Source organism: Panthera uncia, chromosome A2 (assembly GCF_023721935.1).
Source record: "Panthera uncia isolate 11264 chromosome A2, Puncia_PCG_1.0, whole genome shotgun sequence".
In the NCBI taxonomy this organism is placed as follows: domain Eukaryota; kingdom Metazoa; phylum Chordata; class Mammalia; order Carnivora; family Felidae; genus Panthera; species Panthera uncia.
Window position 1 is genome coordinate 31,238,989 of NC_064816.1, and position 16,274 is coordinate 31,255,262.

A 16,274-nucleotide genomic window follows, 5' to 3' on the forward strand; every position below is an offset into this window, starting at 1 on the left:
GTAAAGCAATACCTTGAATTCATACTTCCAAATTCCAGTTCAGACCTCAATTTAGATACTTAAACATTGTGTGTCCTTGGGTAAGTTACTTAACTTCTAGAAGCCTCCATTCTCTTACCTAGAGAATGGGAGTAATATAGCCTTGCTATACTGCCCAGTCCTAGGCAATACACTAGATCTGAACATCTGGACAGGCATCCAGCACAGTGCCTGGCACAGAGCAGGGGCAGGGCACATAAATTATGGCAATGCCCAGCATGGAAGAGACAGCAATTAAAACAAGGAGAAACTGTTCTCCCTACTGCATCAAGGTTTAACAGTGCACCCAAAGAAAGGCTAAAGCTTCAACTATTGGCACAAACTATGTTTAAAAAATAAATTTTTGGAGAAAAAACAGACCAAAGAGGTATATCAAAAAGTTCACAGAAACGAAATGAATGGACAGATGGTCTGTGTTGAAGGATAGGAAGGCTCAGTACTGTCATGATGTCAGTTCTTCCCAACTTAATCTACAGATTCAAAGCAATCCCAATTGAAATCCCAGCAAGTTATTTCATGGATATTAACAAATTGATTCCAAAGTTTATACAGAGAGGCAAAAGATGCAAAATGGCCAATGCAATATTGAAGGAAAACAAAGCTGGAGGACCAAAACTACCTGACTTCAAGGCTTACTATAAAGCTACAATAATCAAAACAGTATGGTATTGCAAATGAATGCATAAGCAGATCAATGAGTACATTGATAGCAGTAGAGTAGAAAGCCCTGAAGTAGACCCACGTATACACAGTCAATTGGTTTTCAAAAAGGAGCAAAGGAAATATAAAAATGTGAAGACGGTCTTTTCAATAAATGGTTGCAGCACAACTAGGCACCCATATGCAAAGAAATGAACCTAGACACAGGCCTCATACCCTTCACAAAACTCAAAAATGGATCACAAATTTAAATGTAAAAATGCAAACTATAAACCTCCTACAAGACAGCACAGGAAAAATCCAGCTGACCGTGGGTATAGTTATAACTTTTGTAGATATGACACCAAAGGCACAATCCATGAAAGAATTAAAAGTAAAAAAAATTCTGCTCTGCAAAAGAAAATGTCAAAGGACAAGCCACAGACAGGGAGAAAGTATTTGCAAAAGACATATCTGATAAAGAACTGCTATCCAAAATACACAAAGAACTCTTAAAACTTAATAATTAAAAAAAAAAAAAAAACACAATTAAATACCGGGCCAAAGACTTTAACAAACACCTTACCAGAGAAACATGTAGATGTTAAATAAGCAAGTGAAAACATGCTCCAAATCATGCCATCACACAAATGCAAAATTAAAAACAACAAAATACCACTAAACACCTATCAGAATGGCCCAAATCCAGAACACTGATAACACTAAATGTTGGTGAGGATACAGAACAATAAGAAGTCTCATTACTGGGGCGCCTGGGTGGCTCAGTAGGTTAAGCATCCGACTTCGGCTCAGGTCATGATCTCACGGCTCGTGAGTTCGAGCCCTCCGTCGGGCTCTGTGCTGACAGCTCAGAGCCTGGAGCCTGTTTCAGATTTTGTGTCTCCCTCTCTCTCTCTCTCTCTGACCCTCCCCCATTCTGCTCTGTCTCTCTCTGTCTCAAAAGTAAATAAACGTTAAAAAAAAAAATAAAAAAAAAAAAAGAAGTCTCATTACTGCTGGTGGAAAAGAAAAATAGTACAGACACTTTGGAAGACAGTTTGGTAGATTCTTAAAAAACTAAACATACTCTTAGCATACAATCCAGCAATCACATACATCGGTATTTAGCCAAGAGAGTTAAAAACGTATGTCTGCACAAAAACCTGCACCTGGATGTTTATAGCAGCGTTAGTCACAATTGCCAACACCTGGAAGCAAGCAAGATGTCCTTCAGTTCATGCATGGGTAAACTGTCGTACACGCAGACAAGAGAGTATTATTCCACACTAAAAGAAAATGAGCTAGGAAGCCATGAAAAGACAAGGAGGAAACTTAAGTACATATTACTAAGTGAAATAAGCCAACCTGAAAGGCTGTATACTGTATGATTCCAGTTATAGGACATTCTGGAAAAAGTAAATCTATCGAGACAGTAAAAAGATCAGTGGTTGCTGGGAAGGGGAAGGAGGGATGAACAGGCAGAGCACAGAGAATTTTTAGGGTGGTAGAAATACCCTGTTAGGATACCATAATGATGGATACATATCATTATACATTTGTCCAAATACCAAGAATAAATTGTAGCATGGGGCACCTGGGTGACTCAGTCCGTTAAGCAGCCATCTCTTGGTTTCTGCCCAGGTCATGATCTCAGGGTTCATGAGTTCGAGCCCCACATCAGGCTCTGCACCCATAGTGCAGAGCCTGCTTGGGATTCTCTCTTTCTCACTCTCTCTCTGCCCCTTCCCTACGCGCATGCCTACGCCTGTGCTCACATGCACACACACGCACCACCCTCTTTCTCTCAAAATAAATAAAATAAAAATAAATAAAAAAAATTTTTAAAGAATAAACTGTAATGTAAACTATGGGCTTTGGGTGATTATAATTCATCCTTGTAGATTCATCACTTATAACAAATGTACCATTCTGGGGGGCACGCTGATAATCAGGTAGGCTGTACATATGAGGGAGAAGGGGTATATGAAATATTTTGTACCTTCCCTTCAACTTTACATGGAACCTAAAACCTTTTTTAAAAAATGAAGTCACGGGGCGCCTGGGTGGCTCAGTCGGTTAAGCGGCCGACTTCGGCTCAGGTCATGATCTCACGGTCCGTGAGTTCGAGCCCCACGTTGGGCTCTGTGCTGACAGCTCAGAGCCTGGAGCCCATTTCGGATTCTGTGTCTCCCTCTCTCTCTGCCCTTCCCCCATTCATGCTCTGTCTCTCTCTGTCTCAAAAATAAATAAATGTTAAAAAAAAATTTAAAAATAAAATAAAATTAAATTAAAATAAAATAAAATAAAATAAAATAAAAAATGAAGTCTCAATTTAAAACAAATTGTTGAACAGCGTTGATTCAGTCAGCCAATCTATACTGAGTAATGACTTTATACCAGATGAGAGCTAAGCACTGGGGGTATAAATGCTGAAAAATATTTGGTTAGTTTCTGTTATCATGGAGCTATGGGGAAATAAAAGTAAATAAACAAGTGACAAAATTAAATTGGGATACTGCTCAGGACAATAGAGAATATTCTGGAAGTGGGTGCCTAATAAAGACCCCTTTGGGAAAAGCAGCTTTCCCAGAGGTCCTCTAAGCTGAGACCGTAAGGGCAGGCAGCAACTAGCAAAGTGAAGAAGGAGGGTAACAACAGGCACAAAGGTCTGGAAGTGAAAGCAAATGAACCCTTCCAAAGAACTAAAAGAAGTCAAGGAAGTCATAGAATGCAAGGGGGCCAACAGGTATGCTTGGGGACTGGCAGGGGGGTGGTGGGCCAGGCTCAGGAGAGGGGATTTAATTCCAAATGCAATGGAAAGCTATCAGAGAGATTTCAGCAGAAAAGTGGCTTATTTTGAGGTAGTGGGACTATGGAAGATAACTTCCCCCTTCATATTTTGATTTTCTAAAATCTCTATAATGAACAGGTACTACTCACGTAATTTTTTTAAAATTTAACAGTTTCCTTTAGAAAGAAAGAAATACATTAAGCCAAACGTTAAGTAGGCCCTTTTCAGAGAGGAAGTCAGTGATCTGAACATCATTAACACCACCAAGAACTCAAACCAACGATGTAGAAATGGGAGAGGGTAAACACAGCATCTTTGGCTCAATGCATCAATCTAGAGATTTAGCTCAGCTGAGTTGCAGACCAGGCTCTAGACACTTCAACATGAAGTTCTCAGGGATTAACATCTTGAAGATATCAGAGAAACAAGCAAGAAGGAAGCTTAGAGATGTAAGGTGTTTTCAAACACTGTTAAGAAAAAGCCTTTTCTTTCCTTCTTCAAATGCAATGATGAACACACCATTGCAGTTTGAACAGGATGGGAAATGCAGGAGGGAAACCCCAACTGTGATGACTTAATGTCCTTTATTTCCTGTAGTGAATTCCTCCCCAAGACCTCGAGGCAAAGCCTCCTCAAAACCGCTTGAAACGTATCCACCTTGATCCAACATTGAAGAAAATGCAGCCCACAGATGGGAAGCTCAAGCTTTTAGTCCTGGAAAGGACTGGCATGAGGTTGTTGGCTTAGTATAAAGCAGGGGTTTGACCCCCAGCACGTGTTCTGCATTCATTCTGGCTCCCTCTACCCAAAAAGGAGTAAAAAAAGTAATTGCCAGAAATGAGGGTGCTCCAGGCAAAGAACTGGACAGACCAGCACATTTCTTTATAGCCCTCCTTACCCCACTTCCCAGGACCCAGTCAAGTCTTCAGGAAGTCACAGTCCACCCTCCGAAAGATCACCCACGCAGTTCTGTAGTTTAGTTTGGGCTCCAACTGTTGGGCTTAAATAACAACAATAACAACAACAAAGGGGACCTTACTGGCTCATTTATGAGGGAAGGCTAAGGTCAGTTGTTCCTGGCATGGTTAGATCTCACAGGACTCTTTTTCTCACCATCTCTTGCCTCAGCTTTTCTCTGAAGCGCTTCATATCAAGGGAAGATTCTCTCTACCACCATGGTCACTGACAAGTCTGAGTTTAAGATTCTTGGCATCCAAGATCCTGAAGATATGTGCAACTCTTCCCTGCTAATTCCAGCGAAAGTTCTCAGGAAGGCTTGATTTAGGACAGGTGCCCGTACATCCCTGAAACAATCATTATAATCTGGTAAAACTTGGTTTTTGGATTGGCCCAGTCTGAGTCTTGTGCCCACTACAGGAGCCTCAAAGTAAAATCATCCCCATCTAGGGGAGTGGGAGAAAGACTGAAAATGACAGGTTGGTGGTTCCTACATGGACACTTGGGCTGCTTTTCTCTAAGAAAAAGGGCAGGGATGCTTGGTCAGCAAATACAAGATCTATCCTTGACATCTTATGTCTGTACCAGATCATTTCCTACTAGCTGAAAGTCAAATACTGCACACAATCCTAATTGAATTAGCCCCCCCCCCATCAAAAACAATGTGGTGTCAACTAGAACCAAAGTGAAATGAAATCAGCTGAATTAAGAGATTTCTATGGTTTACTTGAAGTCAGATAGGTCCCAAGCCATGTCTGAAAATGCACATTGTAAAGCTATACTGGTATTTATTCCTTGTCTCCATGACAGGTAACTATAGAAAGAAAGAGTATTTGAATGCATATTACTAGATTCACTATATCCGCCTTTAGGATAAATAAAACCACTCAAAGCTTCCAAACATGACATGAATTTTTAACACCAAATCTTAAGAATTTTTTTTACAAAGACCACAGAGGGTAATTGTATGCGTATATGCAATTATAATAAAACTTATGGCTAATTTTTTAAAGAAATATCATCTTTCAGAGCACAGTAAGTACTCAGCATCTGCCTTTGCCTTCTCTGGACCATTGGCATGAGGAATAAGGTCAAACACATATTTCAGAGCTTAGACGTTTCAAGTGTTCTACTCCTTGGGTTTCCAAAATAGCTCTCAGATTTCTTCAAAGGTTTATTCACAAAACAGAGCTAAAATGTAATGAGAAAAGGCTGAAAGAAAAGCTCTAACCCAGAGACATCAGGTGGCTTTTGAGAAGCACTTTAATGACAAAGCTGAAATCGACATCTGTTAGCACCTTTCATAATGCCCCCTGGAAAATGCACTGAATCCATTTAACTCTTGGCATCCAACAAGAAGGGATCCTCCAGGTCCAGCAACTATTGGATGCTCTAAACATAAGCCGCAGAGTGGCTGCGATGAGAGGAAAACAAAGCAAAATGAGGTAAAATGAAACTCACTTCTCTTCTACTTGCCCGTCCTGCCCTGGAGGGAAAGATGACAAAATCCACACGAGCTAAATCGCTGCACAAGCGAACCATGGGTAAGGGCCTTGGGTCAAACCAGGACAGGAGAATGACATCTGTTAATGTTTGGGGATGGTAACATTCCCCAAGGACCTTTAGAAACAATGCCAGCTTTCAAATAGCGCTGGTCACTTCCCTCCCCCTTCTCCCCATAAAAACAATATCCTTCAAACTTTAATAATGGGAACCAAACCTCATGCCACACTTAACATGGTAACATAGCTGTTCAATGACTTTGCTGAGGAGAGTCCATTTTTTTTTTAAGTAAAAAGTTTCTCTACCAAGCCAGTAGAATACAATTTAAAAAGTACCTACGGTAAGCCAATTCAAGTACTGGATGGCTTAGAGATTAAAATTCTATCTTCCTAAACCCAGTTTGGCAAAATCTTTATTCTCAGTTGGATTACTCCTTCTATAGAGAGTAATCCAAGTAATCCAGAAATATGTAAATACGATTCTTTTCCCCGTTGTAAAACACATGTCTGTGAGTACCTCTGAGGGAGAATAAGCTCTGAGGGACTATTGTGGAACAGTGAGGTTTGCACCTTTACCTCGAGGCCTCTAGTTCTGCTCTTTTAGCTCCTATGTTTTGAGGGTCTAATATATGCCAGACACAGGGAGTATTAAGGATGAGCAAAAGTTCACCAGCAGGCAAGTCAGAGAGATAAACACATAAAGAAGTGATTACCATCCATGTGACTATTTAAAGCAACAACCAGCAACTTAGCCAAACAAGGGATTATTAGGGAAGGTTCCCTGGGAAGCTAACCTTTGATCTTTGAGCGTTATGTACGACCTCACTGGGTGGAAAGCGGTGTTGAGGGAAAAAGCAGAACAAAGAGTGGGGAGTATATTCTAGACTAGAGGACTATGGAAGACCAGTGGGAATCTCCTCTCGAATTGTTTGGGCATGGCTGCTCCAAGTGTGGCGATGAAAAAGACCGAAGCTGTATGGCAGACATTATTGAAGCCTCACTCTATAATCCACCCCATAATCCACTCAATCCACTCCCATCTTGGGTTCACCTATAGTCTCGATGGAACAGTTCTTTTACAGGCTGACAGCCTTCCATTTCAACCACCTACAGCTTTCTGCTTCTCTGAGGATTTTCTGATTCTTTCAAAGGCCAAGGGCAAGGCAGCCAGGAAGTACTGAGGATTTAATGGCCCCCTGGGCAATCTTCAGTCAATGAGGAAGGGCAGTTGGTGTGAAGATACACAAGCTCCCCACCCCTTTGTGACACAACTCTCAGTACAAACTAAACAATCCTCAAAGTTTCCCCAATGGGATTGAGTCCAGTTGCCCACATTTACAAACCTTACCTGTCTTCCCTCATTCATTTTCCCCCACTGCCTCATTTAAGCTTGCTAGGATCACCTTTCACACCCTGTGTATTAGTTATCTATTGCTTTGTAACAAACTACCCCCGAATGCAGCAGGCTAAACAACAATGCTCAGCACTGTCAGTGTAGAACCTGACATGGGAGCTACATCACACAAACCATGAGATTGTGACCTGAGCTGAAATCAAAAGTCGGCTGCTCAACCGACTGAGATACCCAGGTACCCCAAGAATAAAAAATTTATTATCTCTTGTAGTTTCTAGAGGTCAGGAAATGAGGAGAAGCTTAGCTGTGCGGTTCTGGCTCAGGGCCTCTCATGAGGTCTCGGTAACTGAAGACACCACTGGAGCTGGAGGATCCAGTTCTAAGATGGTTCACTCAGATGACTACCAAGTTGGTGTTGAGTGTTAGTGGGGGGGCCTCATCATTAGAATTCTTCATAGGGTTGCTTGAGGGTCCTCATGACATGGCAGCTGGCTCCCCCCCAGAGGAAGGGATGCAAGAGAGAGCAACGCAGTTGTTACAATGTCTTTTATGACTTGGCCTCAGAAGTCACACTTTTCCTATCCTTCACTTCTGCAGTATTCTACTGGTAAAACAGGCCAGCCTTATGCAATATGGGAAGGAACTACAGAAGGGCATGGATACACAGGGCTAGGACTATTGGGGGACATCTTGGAGGCTCGCTATCATACTTTATCTTAGGGTTTAAGAGTAAAGTTTATCCTGATCCATTAATGATGCCTGCATGAATGGGACATAGAAATGCTATCATGGATTCATACATGTATGCATGGGGATCCGTTATCCTAAAATTCCTGAGTTCGATCTCCAAAATTTTCGAAGATTGCTTTGATTCTGACCAAGTTCTGAAAAAGCACTCCCATTCTGGATGTAATTGTTCCAAAATTAGGCCAACCGCAATTTCCTACTAATCTAATTCTTCCTTTTGGGATTCATGTTGCTGAGCAGATCTGGGACAATACCACCCTACCTCATTTAGGAACATTTTGAGATCTTTCAGTTGTTTATGACAATGCTAGACTACTTTGGTCACCAATACAGGTTCAACATTCTAAAGACATTGTTTCTTCTAACTTGTAATTAACACGCATTCTTCAGCAAAACCATTCACTAGGAAAAAGCAACAAAATTTCAATTATCCTTCAATATTACCATATTCATATCCATATGGGAATTCCACAATATAAATCAGGTCTCAACAAGTTCTGCCCCCAGATTCCTTAGAATATAAAAAATGATATAAATAATTCAGTTTGCAAATGACAGTTCAAAGTCTTCCTCTTTGCCCTCTTGTGACAAAATTAATACAAATATGTCCAAAGTAAAGTAACTGTCAAACAGCAAAAGAGGTTCACTAGGAGGAAGAGTTATACTTGATGTATGTTTCAACCACTCCCTGAAATAACCTGTCAACACATAGCCTAAATAATATTCTTAGTTTGCTTCCATGGAATATGCAAATTGCAATCCAATTTCACAATTACATGTCCTCAGGTTTACATCCTTGGTTATATCAAGATCATACAAGCATGTAAGACTTAAGTTAGCAAACACAGAGCAAAATGTAAATACTTAGGCATGTGAACACCTAAAAACTCAAGTTTCAAAACTCACACTGTTAAAAGTTCTCATGTGCGCTCTTTTTTAAATGATGTACTTGGTTATTTCTAACAGCATTTAAAAGCATGCCAGCAGGATATTATCTATTTGTAATATATTCTTGTACATCCCAGGGACTGGGAAAAAAATGTTAACATTGGAATGGTAGAATAAGATGTGAGTATTAAGTAAACAAAGGTATTTACCTGGAAAGAAATGGGTCAAACCAACAAAAAATACAGAGGAATGGTCTAAAGTCATCTTCATTGCTAAAAGCTCAAGTGTTTTATTGATTATCATTTTTTATTATGGTACTGGGTAGAGGAGTCTGAGTTTTTCTTTTTCAAGGAGATACCAACCTCTTTTTAATCGTTCTCCAAGTTAAGGGAAAAAAACTGCTTAAACTCTGAGAGGTATAGTCTTTTCTTAGGATGCCAGGAAGACAGATTTTAATTAATTTAATCACAGTAAAATCTCAACATCTAAAATAATTACCAGTACCTAGCCAAGAAACTATTATCTGTTGAAAGTAATCAGTAAAAGGGAGCCAGGCTGGTCAGTTAAGAATCCAACGAAAGCCTTTTTAGTGTTGCTGATCAAGAGCAAAATCATCAGGCTTGAGTTGTTCTGCCTTAACTTCCCTTTCTCTTTTTCTCTGCCAACCCAAGCTCACTATAAAATGACCAAAGCAACTTGGATGTATTTATGGGTGAATCCCATCTCCATATGGTGCCTGTAAAGAAATCTGTTTTGTTTATCCAATTTATAACAGTGAAATGTGATGATTACATTTTGTTTAATATATGTTTGCTGTATTGCAAAATAGTTTGGCTCTCTTAAAAATATAAGTTAGAAACAACGGGGTTCTGCTGAGTCATTCATACACATTAGCCCTGAGAGCATTAATTGAAAACAGCTGGGGAGTGACTTTTTTTTTAATAACAGCTTTATTGAGATATAACTCACATACCATAAAATTCATCCTTTTAAAATGTACAACTCAGTGTTTTAAATATATTCACAAAGTTGTGCAACCTCACCACTATCGAATTTCAAGACATTTTCATCATTCCCAAAAGAATCCCCATACGTTAAACACTAAAAGTCACTTCCCACCTTCTCCTCCACCCCATCCTTGCAATAATCTATAATAGCTAAAGATTCTATAAATCTAAATAATCTATAAATATAATCAATTTGTATCTCTATAAATCTGCTGATGGACAATTCATATAAATGGAACACTGCAACATGTGGCCTTTTGGATGGACTTTTTTACTTAGCATCATGTTGTAGCATATAGTGGTATTCAGAATAATATTGTATTGTGTACGTACCTATATATACATTGTGTATGTATGTATATTTATATATATACATACACCAAGATTTTTACTATATACAGAAAATCTACAAACTCCACCAAAAAAACTATTAGAATACATGAATTCAAGAAAGTTGCACGATGCAAAATTAACACACAGAAACAATTTGTGTTTCTATATACCAATAACAAGCTACCAGAAAGAGAAATTAAGAAAACAATCTTATTGACAATTGCATCAAAAAAAATAAAATAAAATTCACTGGAATAAATTTGAGCAAGATGGTGAAAGACCTATACTCTGAAAACTGTAAGACATCAAAGAAAGAAATTAAAACCAACACAAATAAATGAAAAAATGATACCATGCTCATTAACTAGAAGAATTAATATTGTTAAATGTCCAGACTACTCAAAACAATCTATAGATTTAATGCTCTCCCCATCAAAACACCAAAGGCTTTTTTCACAGAACTAGAACAAACAATCTTAAAACTTGTATGGAACCACAAAGGACCCCGAATAGCCAAAGTAATATTGAGAAGGAAGAACAAAGCTGGAGGTATTGTGTTCCTTGATCTCAAATTATACTAAAAAGCTAAATAATCAAAACAGTATGACTCTGGCACAAAAACAGACACAAAGATCAACAGGACAGAATAGAGGGCCCAGAGATAAACTCACGCTTATGTGGTCAATTAATCTACAACAAAGGCAAGAATATACCACAAGGAAAAGATGGTCTCTTCAATAACTGGTATTGGAAAAACTGGACAACTACATGCAAAAGAATGAAAATGTACCACTATCTTACACCGTATTTGAAAATAAATTCAAAAGGGATTAAAGACTTCAATGTAAGACCTAAAACCATTATACTCCTAGAGGAAACATAAGCAGGAAGCTCTTTGACAGTGATCTTAGCAATATTTTTTGGACCATTCTCCTCAGGCACGGGCAACAAAAGTTAAAATAAACAAATGAAATTACATCAAACTGAAAAGCTTCTGCACAGTGAATAAACCCATCCACAAAATGAAAAGGCAACCTACTGAATGGCAGAAGATGCTTGCAAATAATATAACCAGTAAGAAGTTAAAATCCAAAATATATACAGAACTTATGCAACCTAACATCAAAAAGACCAGCCAGACTAAAGAATGGGCAGAAGATCTAAAGAGACATTTTTCCAAAGAAGATATACACATGGCCATAAAGCACACGAAAAGGTGCTCAACGTCACTAACCATTGGAGAAATGCAAATCAAAACCACAACAAGGTGTCACCTCACATCTGTCAGAATAACTATCATCAAAAAGAGAAGAAATAGCAAGCATTAATGAGAATGTGGAGAAAAGGGCATCTTCATATACTATTGGTGGCAATGTAAATTGGTATAACCACTATGGAAAATAGTAATGGAGGTTCCACACACACACACACAAAAAGAACTATCATAAGATCCAGCAATTCCATTTGTGGTTTTTTATCCAAAGAAAACAAAAACATCAATTCAAAAGGACACGTGTACTCCTATGTTCATTACAGCATTATTTACAATAGCCAAGATAAGGAAACAACCCAAGTGTCTACTGATAGGTGAATGGATAAAGAAGATGTGGTATATGTATGCAATGGAATGTCACTCAATGATAAAAAAAAAAGAATGAAATCTTGCCATGTGCAACAACATGGATGGAGCTGGAGGGCATCATACAAAGTGAATTCAGAAAAAGACAAATACTGTATGATTTCACTTATGTGTGGAGTCTGGAAAAAAAACAACTGATGAACAAATATAACAAAACAGAAACGGACTCACAGATGCAGGAAACAAACTGCTGGTTACCACAGGGAAGAAGTTTTCAGAGGGAGGGGAGGACAAACTCCCAGAGATAAACGGTACAGCAGAAAGAACATCGTCAATAATACCGTAATAACTTTGCATAGTAAGAGACGGTAACTAGACTTATTGTGGGGGATCATTTCATAATGTAGAAAAATATCACATAACTATGATATACACCTGAAACTAACAGGATGTTATATGTTAACTATACTTCAATTTAAAAAGATGAATCAGGGACAATCCTTGCCTGTAACTAACACTATTACTTTCCTTCTGCCCCCAAATCTTCCCAGATTTAAAAAAAAATTAAAAAGAAAGGAAGTCAGGAAGGCGGAAGGAAGGAAGGAAGGAAGGAAGGAAGGAAGGAAGGAAGGAAAGAAGGAAGAGGGAGAGAGAGAAAGAAAAGAGAAAAGAAAAGAAAAGAAAGAAAGAAAGAGAAAGGAAGGAAGAAAGAAAGAAAGAAAGAAGGAAAGAAGGAAAGAAAGAAAGAAAGAAGGAAAAGAAAGGAAAGGAGAGAGAGAGAAAGAAAGAAGAAAACCCTTTTTTGTTCAGGCTTTAATGTGCCGAACTTCCACAGATAAGTCATAATTTCTCTGAATAAATCATGATAATTCTCCTCTCCTTGTCAAATATTCTCTTTTCCAGCTTCCCTTGCAACTAGGAGCGGCTATGTGGCCCAATTCTGGGAAATGACACATAAGAGAACATTTGAGCTTCTCAAACCTTCTCCACTAATTAAAGGAGACTGATCTCCCACATACTACTCTCCTTCCTGCATGGGATGCTAGGGACACAGTGCCTAAAGCTGTGGCAGCCACCCTGTGACCATGAGGTTACCAACACAAGGAAGATGAATCAATTCACTTAGGGTGACGGGAAAATGATTATCTTGGGTCTTCAATAGTGTCATTGAACCACAAAATATTCATTCAGAACCTCTTATTAATAATATACATCATGATGACTTCAACAAACAAACAAGTCCTGGAACTTGTTTTCAGCAAACTTACAGACAGGCCAGATAGTGGAAATTCTCTGGGGAGTAAGCTTTAGGGGAGCTCCAAAGCCATTTTTCCCCTCCAGTGGCTGGCAAGGCTGCTGATTTTCACAGCTATGACAGCGCAAGCCTGCTGGTTTTCAAGGCTACCGAGCTCAGGAAGAGGGTAGAATTATGGCAAGTTTAAAAGTGTCATAAATCTTGCTGTTCTTGCTAAGATTCACCCATTGTTTTTGAATAAACCCTTCCTACATTTTTGTAAGTTTTCATTTCCGGAGATCCCCTAAAGTTGATCTTGACACTTTTGCCAGTGTTCTCATTTCTTTTATGGAACAGTGAATTTTTGGAGGTCCTTCTTCCACTATTCCAGAAGCTGGCCCAATGTCTTTTTTTTTTTTTTTTTTTTTGTGATTATTAAAAAACAATATTTAAAAAAAAGTGAAAAAAAAAGAAGACTTGGGATGTTTGGTGGGCGGGGGGGGGGGGGGTGGTGGAAATGTATTTAATAGGAAGTAGGCAAGTGGATTAGTTGTCAATTCTAAAAAATAACAGAAAAATTGATGTGCCAATTAACCAATTATTAAATTTTGTTAGGTGCACAGCACACCCTGTGTACTGAGCTTCTTTTCCTTTTGCTTATTATTAATTCAGAACCAAACAGAACTGGAAAAAAATATTTTCATTATACTAAGCATGCAAATCCTTAATTATATTTCTTCATAGCTCTCACTGGTGAGAGTGAGGAGGGGAGATTACTGATTTTTGTTACTTTTTCCATGCCCAAAGAATGTGTCAACTGCTGTGCTACCAAAATGAGGCATGTTGTGGCAGCTACCAGAGATGAGGCAACGTGCTGAGAAAATTAAACTCTTTCAGACTTGTCCTAAAAAACTTAACCCTTTAATGTGATAGCAACATCTCAGAGATTGCCCCCAAATCCGTTGGAGCAGGAGCAGGGGCAGGGCGGGGGTGGGGAATCCCACTGCTAATAGTGATGTATACATTATTGCAGTCTGGATTTTAGAGGGGTAAAGCATCTTTTTCTTCCTTCCTTCCTTCCTTCCTTCCTTCCTTCTTTTCTTTCTCTTTTTCTTTCTTTCTTTTAGGATAGCACTTGATATCCAACTTTCAAGATTATGTGAAATCTAAACACGTGTAGAATATTTCAATGTAATTTTTAGATTTCATAACACACTACATAGCGGCTGATGGCCTTAGGGAATCGATTGTTATCACTTCCGAAATTGGTGATGTTAGTAGAGAGAAGGTAGCAGAAGTTATTCCCCTTCAGATATCTCCAAAGAGCAGCAATGGCTCCTTATAAATGTATAGCCCAGTCACCCAAACCAACAGCTGCTTCAGTATGATGGAAGCAAAGTGAGATTCCCAACGTAGATATCTATAAGCTTCGAGGCAGAATAAAGGTGTACTATGTTCCTTTCTTGATTCAGCTAATTGCTGAATGACATTTTAATAAGCACCTGAGATACGACAAACCTGCTATTTATATTAAAATCAGCTCCAAGCTGCAGACAAGAATTTTGACTAGAGAATCCAACAGGAACGCCCCGATACCAAAGCTGGGCAAAATGAAAACACTCTAATCACTGTATATCTTTGAAGTCCATAAGCAAGGGATAAGAAAACGTTCTCCCCTTCCTATAAGAAGAATCAATTCCAAAGGCTGCAGCGAGGATAATTTCTGTACAAGTTGTTAAAATCCTCATTAGAAATTTCAACTTGAAGATTCCAATAGTTCTTTGCTCTCATTTTATCTGAACTAACATTTTAGACGGTTGGTTTGTGATCTTCCAGAAAACCTTGTTTCAAGATAAGCCCTTTCATCTTTCAAATGGCTTTAGGGCATCCTTCTCAGTGCCAGGAACACAGCCATTCATTTCACAAATGAGGCCAAATGATGACATTACTTGGCCTTCTTTCACAAACATCCTTCCTATGCACAGCAAAGCAGTGAATGTTACAACGGCATCTGAGGCCTACGAATTGTCTCTGTAAATCCCCACACACACAAGAAAATCAATAGATGTTTTCAGAAAGTTAGAGCTCCCCTATACACTAATAAGCTGAATACATTGGGAGAAAGACAGTGTTAGAGAATTCCACTTCTGTGATGAGTCTTATGGTTTCTTGGCCTTTTTTTTTTCCAACTCAAAGACTGAAACCTGAGAGAAGAAGATTCTCCTCCAAAACAGGCAAGGTAGTCCTTAGCCAATAGGACTTTGAACAAATCACCTAAGCCTTACCTTATTTGCTTCCACCCCTTACGTATCAATGGAACACTAACAGTATCCAGCCCAAAGGACTGTACTGAGGCATAAGTCTGTGTCAAGTGCCTACTCCAGGCTCTCGTCAATGCCCAATAATAGGTGGCACTGAGGATGACAAGAATTGCATCGATGGTTGGTAAGGAAGAGGACACCGATGACTGGCTGACATTGAAATTTTGCTCAGAAACTCCCTGTTCTGTTGCTCGTCTTCCACTCGCCCTTGCAAGGTTTCCTTCCTCAGCACTCAGAGAGTTCAGATCCCCCAGAAGGAAAGAGAATCAACAGTTTAGTAAGTCCAAATGTCTGCAACATAAAGACTGGAAGAAAACAGTGAATAAATTACTCAGCAGTGTGAATTTGGATGCTAGAGCATCTATGTGGAGCCACTTCCTGCAGACAGCCACACAGGAAGAAAAGAAAGAATGAGACCAAGAAATAAGCAGAAGAAACAGCCCAATGGAGAGTCCACCTGGATAGCGAGTCTTTGTGAAATGGATTCACAGGTATCACTACAGTGAGCATCTTTGTCAGAAGAGCTGAGCCGCAGAGACTTTCCTTGCATTGTGTGATTAAACTGTGACTCAAAGCAGTATAAATGCAGCATAAATTTAATTCTAATTCCTAGAGGAAAGTGGATTTGTCGATATGGTGAAGAAAAGTAAGATTTAAGCTTCTAAGATTTAAATTCCAAGGTTTTTGTGGTGAGGACAAGGGGTTTATTTCTGTTTGATTTCAAAGATGCGGATATTGGTTATTAAAACAATGTTTATGATTAATGTAAGAAAGAGGAGTAATATGCAGGAGTAATCATACAGATGTTGAAGCCCAAAGAGCTGAATCCAAATTCCATCTCTGGCTCGAATGAGCTGGACTAGAGTAAGAAAGTCATTGAATT